The sequence below is a fragment of the Gobio gobio genome, assembly GCF_949357685.1.
Source record: "Gobio gobio genome assembly, chromosome: 11".
Taxonomy (NCBI): domain Eukaryota; kingdom Metazoa; phylum Chordata; class Actinopteri; order Cypriniformes; family Gobionidae; genus Gobio; species Gobio gobio.
In genome coordinates, this window is record NC_137104.1 from 14,243,302 (window position 1) to 14,253,358 (window position 10,057).

The window sequence follows — 10,057 nt, forward strand, 5'->3', positions numbered from 1 at the left end:
CAACCGAAGTCCTTTTCATGAAGTTCATGTTGTTCTGCCCTAGTTCTAACAGAAGCACATTCAAACTTTATCTTGCGCATTTTATTCTTTCTTAACAATTTTTCAATGTCCAGAACTTGTTTTTTTGTTTTGTTTTTTGGACATCCTACAAAGCCATTCATTTTGATGAGTCTTGATTTTTTTTTTCTCTTTCCAAGTTGTTATAGTTTCATTTATGACATTTGCTTTTGCTTTAGTTCTTTTACAATCCCACCAGTAACAACTGCTAATCCTCTCGGTTTGACACAGGCAGCATTTTGTATTTCCACAAAATAAAGCATTTTCTCTACTAGAAATGCGGTAAGCAAAAAGCAGTAAGATTTAAAATATTTTTTTAATTCCCTCTGGTCATGTTCATCTGTCAACATGCTCGAGTTGCAGTCAGTGTGTGTATGTATTTTCTCTCTGTTAAGCTGTTCAGGCCTTGAGTTTGACCATGAACAGAACACATGTAGCTTCCTCCTATGGTAATCTTTTAGCTGAATAATGCAGCTGTAAGATTCGCTGTTGATGTATAAATGTTAGTGTTTTAGGGTAAAGGTGGTGATGTAAGCAGCTGACAAACACTGATTTGACTGTGTACCACCTGGGAGTTGTCCCTCAAGACAAGCTCCAACCTGGATGATCAAGTTCCCACCATCAACAATAACATAACATTCTCTGTAGACTCAATAATATCCACAAAACAGATTGCCAACAACAAACCCAAAGCAGCCCAGAGCATCCTCAATGAAAAGTAAGAGTGTTTAAACAGGATCTGCAGCGGAAACAAAAACTGTTCAACAAAAAATTGAAATGAGCCATCTGACATAGGAACAGTACAAAAACAAGGTTGAGCAGAAGGTCATGCAGCATGAGCAAAGACATAAAATCTGAGAAGACATTGATTGAAAGGTTGAAATCAGCCGGTTCTATACTTATTTCTAAAAAATCACCACTAATATCAGTGGAAATGACAGTTGAAGGTTTTAATACTAATGTTGTCCACTAGAAATATGTCTCATAGCTTACGCTCTAAAAAAAAAAAGGTGCTAAATGGCACTAAAAGTGGTTCTTGGCTCGTAATCATAGGGGAACCTTTTTAAGTGCTGTATAGCACCAATCTTGGTGCTTCAGTGGTTATTCTGCGGTTTCTTCATTGGTTCTTTGGCTGAGGTGCTATATAGCACCACTACCATACAAAAAGTAATTCTGTCATTAGTTACTCACCCTCATTTTTTTCCAAACCCGTAACTTTCGTTCATCTTCGGAACACAAATGAAGATCTTTTTGATGAAATCTGAGTGCTTTCTGTCCCTCCATTGGCAGCTACACAACTACCACTTTGATGCTTCAAAAAGTTTATAAAGAGATTAAACTAATCCATAGGAATTGTGCAGTTTAGTCCACATGGGGAACCATAGGGGGGAATCATGGAACCTTTTTAATTGCTATATAGCACCAATTTTGGTGCTTCAGTGGTTCTTTAGCAGTTCTTCAGAGGTTCTTCACCTGTTCTTTAACTAAGGTGCTATATAGCACCACTAACTATGGTGCTATATAGCACCACTACCATATACAGAACATGTTAAGATATGGTGCTATATAGCACCAAAAGTGGTTCCTCTATGATTACGACGAAGAACCATTTTTGCCAAATAGAACCTTTTTTTTTTTTAGAGTGTATTGTGTGTTTTATTAGACAGGTGAGCAACTGTTTGGATACATTCATTGACAGAAAACGAATGATTGTTATATAGCTCAACACAGTTAGTCTTATTGTTTAAATCTCGTTTTCTTGATTTACCGCGAGTATCATGATTTACCATGCCTAATATCGATCTCGCTTACTGCAGTGTGCAACAAGTGTTTCAAAGCCGCTGAGCGAATGTACAGAGAGTCATTTTACCATAACTTTCAACACACTCAAATGTATCTAATATGATTAAACAGCGCTGCGTTACCACACACACGCATGACTGGAACAAGCAGAAGCGGTGGTGACTGTGGCATAATAAAAGCTCCACTGCCCTCGAGCCATGTGTCGCGCTGGTGTCTCATTAGTAATCTCTCCAGCAGCCTCATCCCGCTCTCACCCTGCTTCATACTACAGTAATGTTAATAAATCTTTAAAACATTAGCTCATCATGAATATGATTTCTGCCCGAGTCCTGGCAGATTCTTTTCCACCGGCTGTAGAGGTGAAGACAACAACTCCCATGATTCTGCGAAATCAAGGTGTCATCAAGTGACCTCTATTGTAGATTATAGATTGTATAATAATCTACAGGAATAATTGAAAATCCATTAAGGTCATGAAGTTCCTCGAAAAACTGGTGCCAGATTATGACCACAACTGGTCAAAACTCTTCATGCTTGATTCCACTCATTTTCACCCAGAGACATCCGATCATGCTCACCACGGTTAATTCACTTCCCAATCTTGTCCTCCCAATCAGAGCATCCTTCCCATCTGCCACATAAGATGACACTGTCTTCCTCTCACTACTCTCTCTGAGCATGATCATGGCCCTGCCTTCTATGAGTTCAGATGACTGTACTCATCTGGAGTTGAACATCTTCAGCTGCAGTCAACATCTTCACTAAGGAAAAGATCATAATCAACCAAACTCGTTCAGTGTCCAAAAAAGCATCCGCCATATTTTCTGCTCTTCTTATAATAAGTAATTGATTCCATTGTCTGCTGGTTCAAATCTCTGACAACCAAGAACAGAAAAAAGAACAAAAACATCTAAACTATTGAAAACATCTTCTCTAAAATCACTGGAATCTGCCATGTTCTAGTTTCATTTTATGAACAGATAACAGATGTTAGTTCAGGTCCATTGAATAATATTAACAGATACAACTTTTGATTTTAATGATGTATTAGCCGCAATTAATATGAACTAAGATTAATACATTATTTAATGTTAACTTGTTGTTAACAATGGGCTATACTGTATACAGGGAGTGCAGAATTATTAGGCATGTTGATTTTCTGATCATATTTTTTTTCCAGGCACATTTGACCAATTCCAAACCACAGTAATCCTAATAACTACTATTGATTTAGTATTTAATAATGTATAAGTGATATATAATTGTTCATGAAAGCTGGAAATGAAAATCACCTTATATTCAGGTGTGCAGAATTATTAGGCATGTTTTCTTTTACAGATAAATTGAGCCAAAAAAGAGATTTAACTCAGACTGAAAAGTCAAAAAGTATTAAATGCCCATGAGAAGGATGCAATACTAATGCAATACTAGACATTGCAGTTAAGGCATGACCATTGGACAGTGAAATGCTCGTTGGGTCAGCAGGATCTGACAAAAACAGGTGGTGAAGAAAATACACCTGTTAACTGCAAAATAATTAAGAATTAAGGTGAAGAATTAAGGGTGAAACCATCAGGAACCCTTTAGTCTCCAGCGCCACCATTTTCCAAAGCTGCAACCTACCTGGAGTCTCCAGAAGTGCAAGGTGTCAGGATCTCAGAGACTTCAGTTAGGTAAAGAATCCTAAAAAATGACCCCCACTAGATAAGAATCACAAGCTGAAGTGTTGTAAAATACATGAAGAAGGTTTTTTTATAGGCTTTATGGACAGATAGGTTGAGAGTGACTCTTGAAGGACCAGCACCACATCCTCTAGTACCACTGTTTGAAGAATTCATCTTCCAGAATCTGGCAGTACGTTTTGGGAGTTCATTTTTAGTCCATCTCTGCAAAACGGACTTCAGGATGGACTAAAATGAACTCCCAAAACGTACATAATAATATATAATATAATTCTGCACTCCCTGTATTATTTAGGTTAAATAAAAGTATAAATTCAACATAAAGTGATTGAGTCTCTTCAGAAGATTTGGACTAAACCGCACAATTCCTATGGTTTTATAATTACTTCATGAACTTTTTGAAGCATCAAAGTGGAAGTTGTGTAGCTGCCAATGGAGGGACAGAAAGCTCCCAGATTTCATCAAAAAGATCTTCATTTGTGTTCCGAAGATGAACGAAAGTTACGGGTTTGGAACAAAATAAGGATGAGTAACTAATGACAGTATTTTCATTTTTGGATGAACAATTCCTTTAACCTATGCTGTGTAAATTACTTTTCACATCAAGGGAGTTTGTTAGCGTCAAATGAGCCTCTAGGCCTACATTATGTGAGGAAGAGAATGAAGTTTAGTAGATATGCTACTTTTCTCACAATAGGGAGAAAAATGTCAGTTTGTCATTCATGGAAGAGTTCATGAGAAAAACCATTTTAAGGTATTTTGCTGATATTCTATCCGCTCTATCACTGAGACAGGGTGAAGGAAGCTCACTTAATTTTTGAAACAGACCAACCTGCACAGTTTTCCCATTAGAAGTACAGTCTGGGATTGGATGCCCCTGAGAGCTTATTTTGGCATTATCCCCAGATCACCTTTCATACAGTATGAATTCATTTCCTGAATTGTCTGGAAAGCTTTCATTCACAAGTATAGGTTCTTGCCTAAAGTTTGGTTATAAGAAACGTATTTAAGTGTAAAACATTAAGAAATCCATTGTCACTATATTAGTTGACACCCAATACGGGTGAATTCAGGTAAAGTGGGCCACTTTTTGTTAAACGTGTAATTTAGATACCTTTTTTTTTTTTTATTACTTTTGCTAACTATAAGGTCCAGCTGTAATATTTCAATTTGAATACAGTTCATATAATGTGTTATTTGCAAGGTAAACCAAAAAGTGGACCAGCTGGTCTGGTGAAGTAGCCATACCTCAGGTATCAAAAATTATCCTGTATCTTAATTAAAAACACATGATTTATTAACATTACCAAACAAACATATGAGTAAAATTCATCACTCAATTCATGTGTAAAATTGAAAACATTTTGTGTTGACATTAAATCACAAATGACACAAATTGAATAAGAGGAACATTTAAAATGGTAACCATATTGTAAAACACTTTAAATTAACTTTGTGTCCATATTTTAAATCTGTATTTTCTGCATCTAAATTTTGCTCCTCTCATCCTTTCTTCACTCCACAGATTGAACTTAATGCCTCGTCTTCCTTTCTGCTCTCTTTTCCTTTCTTCCATCTTCCTGGCTTGAATTTCCTGATTGCACAGTGCACACTCATTTCAGTTTTCTAAAAAAAAGTTGATTATACATGTCAACTACAAAATAACCAGTGAATGTCAATTTATTTAATGAATTTGAGTAGAATTACTGAAGAGTAAAGGTCGCTCACTTTACCTGAATCCCACTGGCCTACTTTATTTAACACATTCAGCCAAATTGGGCCAACAATAAACAGCTTACAAGAAAACGAACACATTTTTAAATATTTTATTATTTGCATTTTAATCATTGTTAACTGTAGTAACAAACAAATCAGGAACAATAATACTATATGTCACAATAATAGGCTATTTGTTTACATTTAGTACAATACCACGTAGTCTACAATAGATGGCGACAAGTGACTGTGTTTATAAGTGAGTCAGTGAACCATTCATTTAAAGAATTCGATACAAAATATCTATTCGTTCTGAGCACCAAATTGCTCAATTCGGAGCTGCATACTAGCATACTACTCTTACTACTTGTACAATATCTTTCTGTGGCAAAAATATTAAAAATAGTGTGCTAGTATGCGGTTCCGAATTCAGCAACTGAATAATTCACTCAACTGATTCGTCCAAAAGCGCTGATTCAGAAACGGAACATGTGAATATGAGTGATTCACTGAATCATTTAGGCTACTCAAATGATTCACTCAAAAGCGCTGAATGATTCAGAATGTTCAGTGTGTTTCTCTGCAAAAACAGCAAAAACAGACAACATAACTGGCGATACTGTGTCAGTTTCAAACCAAGCAGCTTTCTGTTGGACAACGCAGTGAATTTGCTTGACAAACTTGAACTCAACTGAAATCTGCAAGGAATCTTTTGCCCTCACGCACGAAATGACTGTCACCCGCGAAATTTCTATAAATAGCCTAACTGTTGTAAGTGTGACTGTGGACCTAAGTGTCATGATTCTAATGTTAGCTTCTTTGTGACTGTAGAAATGTGATGTTTTACGGTTGTCAAAATCAATATTGCCTCAAGAGTCGAGATCACCTGGGCTGCTTTACCCAGAAGTAGCCATATTTTAATCCTAAATTGATTGTAGACCATACCATTTCCTTACGAAATTTAACCGTGGTTTTACTACAAAAAAAAAAAAAAAGTTTAGTTTTTTTCTACTCTAACCATAGTTTAACCATGGTGTGGTAAAACTGTGGTTAAACGAATGGTAATAAAAAAATAAAACCATGCTTACGGTTACTACACTTTTACTATAATAAACCCATGGTTAATTTTCGTAAGTGGAAATCTATTACAATCCCTTTGGGAAACAGTGCGGAAAAATTATTTGTGGTCTCAGCAGAATTACTTTTGTTGTAATTTTTTTTTTTATGTATTTAAACTTCCAGTGCTGCTCATCAGAAATTCCACTGGTATAACCTGCAGGTATTGCTTGAAATATGGACAAAACCCACCCATTTTCAAGGATGGAAGGCTGCATTTTTCCTCTGGATCTTGAATGCTACTGGCAGCTGCACTAACAGCCCATGACACACAGGAAAGGATGGGTGGAGTTCACTGAAGTCTTTCCTGAACTTAGGAAGTAAGTTAGCTTCCTTTTCCTGTCATTTCTTTGATGCATAATTGTCTTTCTGGGTCCCTGAATTGACCTTTGTATCTTTAAAACACCCAATTGTGTATTATTACAGTGTTTTACAAAATTGTGAGGTCCTCTATATGCCGTGTTACCTGAAAAGAGTCTGTGTGTGGACAGATAAGGACTCAATTTCACTTGTGACAGACTGTGCCATGACCTTGTGTACTTAGCAAATATCAGCCTGTGGTAATTTGATGGGTAATTGTTGTTGGACCAAGAGACAGACATTTAACGGTCACTGGCCTGCAATAATTACCTTCTATTATCCTAATTTAGATGAGTGAGGGCAAACAAAGCTGTCATACAGAAGCGGTGAACAATGGTTATCAATGTCTTTGGCAGAAAAGCAGGCATATGTTACACTTGAGTTGTCCACATGGTCGCTGTTAAGATATTTTCAGGGAGAACAGAAAGACTTCCGAACTTCACTTTGGCCTTTTTACAGAAATGAAACATGCTGCTTTGAGTTCATGTTTTATTCCCTGATTTCTAGCTCTGAAACATGGTTTTAAATATGCATATTGAGTCTCCCTATGTAAGCACTCATGGAAAAGATGTTTTCTTCATTTTTTCTCTTAGTTTATTTCCTGCTACGTTGATGAAACCGCAACAAATGACTCTTTAACCCGACCAGACCTAATTCTTGATTAAGGAACCACATGGATTGTGTGATATTTTTGTGCAAATTTGAATTTGAATGCGAAGTTGATCTAGGCTAGAATGACTTCACTGCTCAAAGACAGTATGTACATATTGGGTCTCCCTGTGTAAGCACTCATGGAAAAGATGTTTCCTTCATTTTTTTTCTCTTTGTTTATTTCCTGCTACGTTGATGAAACAGCAACAAATGACTCTTTAACCCGACCAGACCTAAATCTTGATTACTGAACCACATGGATTGTGTGAATTTATTTATTTATTTATTTTTGCAAATTTAAATCTGAATGCGAAGTTGATCTAGGCTAGAATGACTTCACTGCTCAAAGACAGTATGTCTGTGAAAAATTACCACACTTGTTTCCATTTGGAAATTTTGAGTGTGACTTCTGCTGCTATGCTCAGTAAATATTAACTGCACCGGTAAGAACAAGATGGACATGGCAAAATAAGAGGGGGAATGTTTTGCCTTGCCGTTTGCTTGGCAGTGGAAAGAGAGGGCAAGGAGCCGAGACCCTATCGGGGTCTAATTATGACTTGCAGATGAAGAGAAACCACAGGAAAGCCGTATATGCATTCTCTCATTCCAGGGGCGCATTTGGCAGATACTCGGCCAATATAGCAGGAGATTCCATCCCACAAAAAAAAAACGGTGAATTAACCTTTCTGAGGCCATTTTCCTCCATTAAAACCCTTGTTCTCATTTTGTTGACTATTACACTTGCATATTTTGATTTGAATAGGGTGATGAAAAAAGGAAAGAGGAAAGATATTGGCAATGGCGACCATCTTTCTCTACTAAATACGGGGCTGAAACTTTCCTTTTAGTATTTTATGTCTATGTGTAGTGTAGTTGCACATGTTACAGAGGCCTGAGGGAGCCTTTGTAGCGATGCTGGGCAGAATGTGTGAAGTTACATAACCATGTTGGAAACAAGGTTTTGATAAATGTACTCCAACTGCTTTTCTCTAGAAAGGCACCATATTGCTGCAACAAATGGTCAGATGTAATGCCAGTCAAACATACAAACAGTTCTTAAATTTCTATATCAGATCATTTTAGGAATACAACTGTGTATCCCAAGAAAGAGGATATTTTGATGGTAAACAGGGGAACGATGAACTCATTTCCTGTTTGAAATATAAGCAACAGATTCTGTTGATTGATTGATGAAGTGTTTTGGTTTATTTACTAACCATAATGGCCTCTCTTATTTTTAAGTAGTGAAACAGAGATGTTTCCCTCCTCTTGTTCTAGGCCAGAAAGTGCCTTAAGTAGTCAGAATTGATTGTTTAACATAATTTATATTTAAATGTATGTATTTTGCTGACACTTCCAAACGTTTATCCACTTCCAATAGAGGCCTAATTGGCCTAGAATATATTTTGCTCAAGTATTCTTGTTGTACATATCAGGCTGCAGTAGTACGGTGCCCAGTAGTGCACAACACAATTTAAAAAGCAATCAGACCAAAACGCAACGAAATCAAGCCACAACACAACAAAATCAAGCCACAACACAACAAAAAAGCTACAACACAACGAAATCAAGCCACAACACAACAAAATCAAGTCACAACACAGCGAAAAAGCTACAACACAACGAAATCAAGCCACAACACAACAAAATCAAGCCACAACACAACAAAAAAGCTACAACACAACGAAATCAAGCCACAACACAACGAAATCAAGTCACAACACAGCGAAAAAGCTACAACACAACGAAATCAAGCCACAACACAAGGAGAAAGCTACAACAAAACGAAATCAAGCCACAACACAGCGAAAAAGCTACAATAAAACGAAATCAAGCCACAACACAGCGAAAAAGCTACAACACAACGAAATCAAGCCACAACACAAGGAGAAAGCTACAACAAAACGAAATCAAGCCACAACACAGCGAAAAACCTACAACACAACGAAATCAAGCCACAACACAGCGAAAAAGCTACAACACAACGAAATCAAGCCACAACACAAGGAGAAAGCTACAACAAAACGAAATGAAGCCACAACACAGCGAAAAACCTACAACACAACGAAATCAAGCCACAACACAGCGAAAAAGCTACAACACAACGAAATCAAGCCACAACACAAGGAGAAAGCTACAACAAAACGAAATCAAGCCACAACACAGCGAAAAACCTACAACACAACGAAATCAAGCCACAACACAGCGAAAAAGCTACAACACAACGAAATCAAGCCACAACACAAGGAGAAAGCTACAACATAACGAAATAAAGCCACAACACAACAAAATCAAGCCACAACACAGCGAAAAAGCTACAACAAAACGAAATCAAGCCACAACACAGCGAAAAACCTGCAACACAACGAAATCAAGCCACAACACAGCGAAAAAGCTACAACACAACGAAATCAAGCCACAACACAAGGAGAAAGCTACAACACAACGAAATCAAGCCACAACACAGCAAAAAAGCCACAACACAACAAAATCAAGTCACAACACAAGGAGAAAGCCACAACACAACAAAATTAAGCCACAACACAACGAGAAAGCTACAACACAACGAAATCAAGCCACAACACAGCAAAAAAGCTACAACACAACGAAATCAAGTCACAACACAGCAAAAAAGCTACAACACAACGAAATCAAGTCACAACACAACAAAA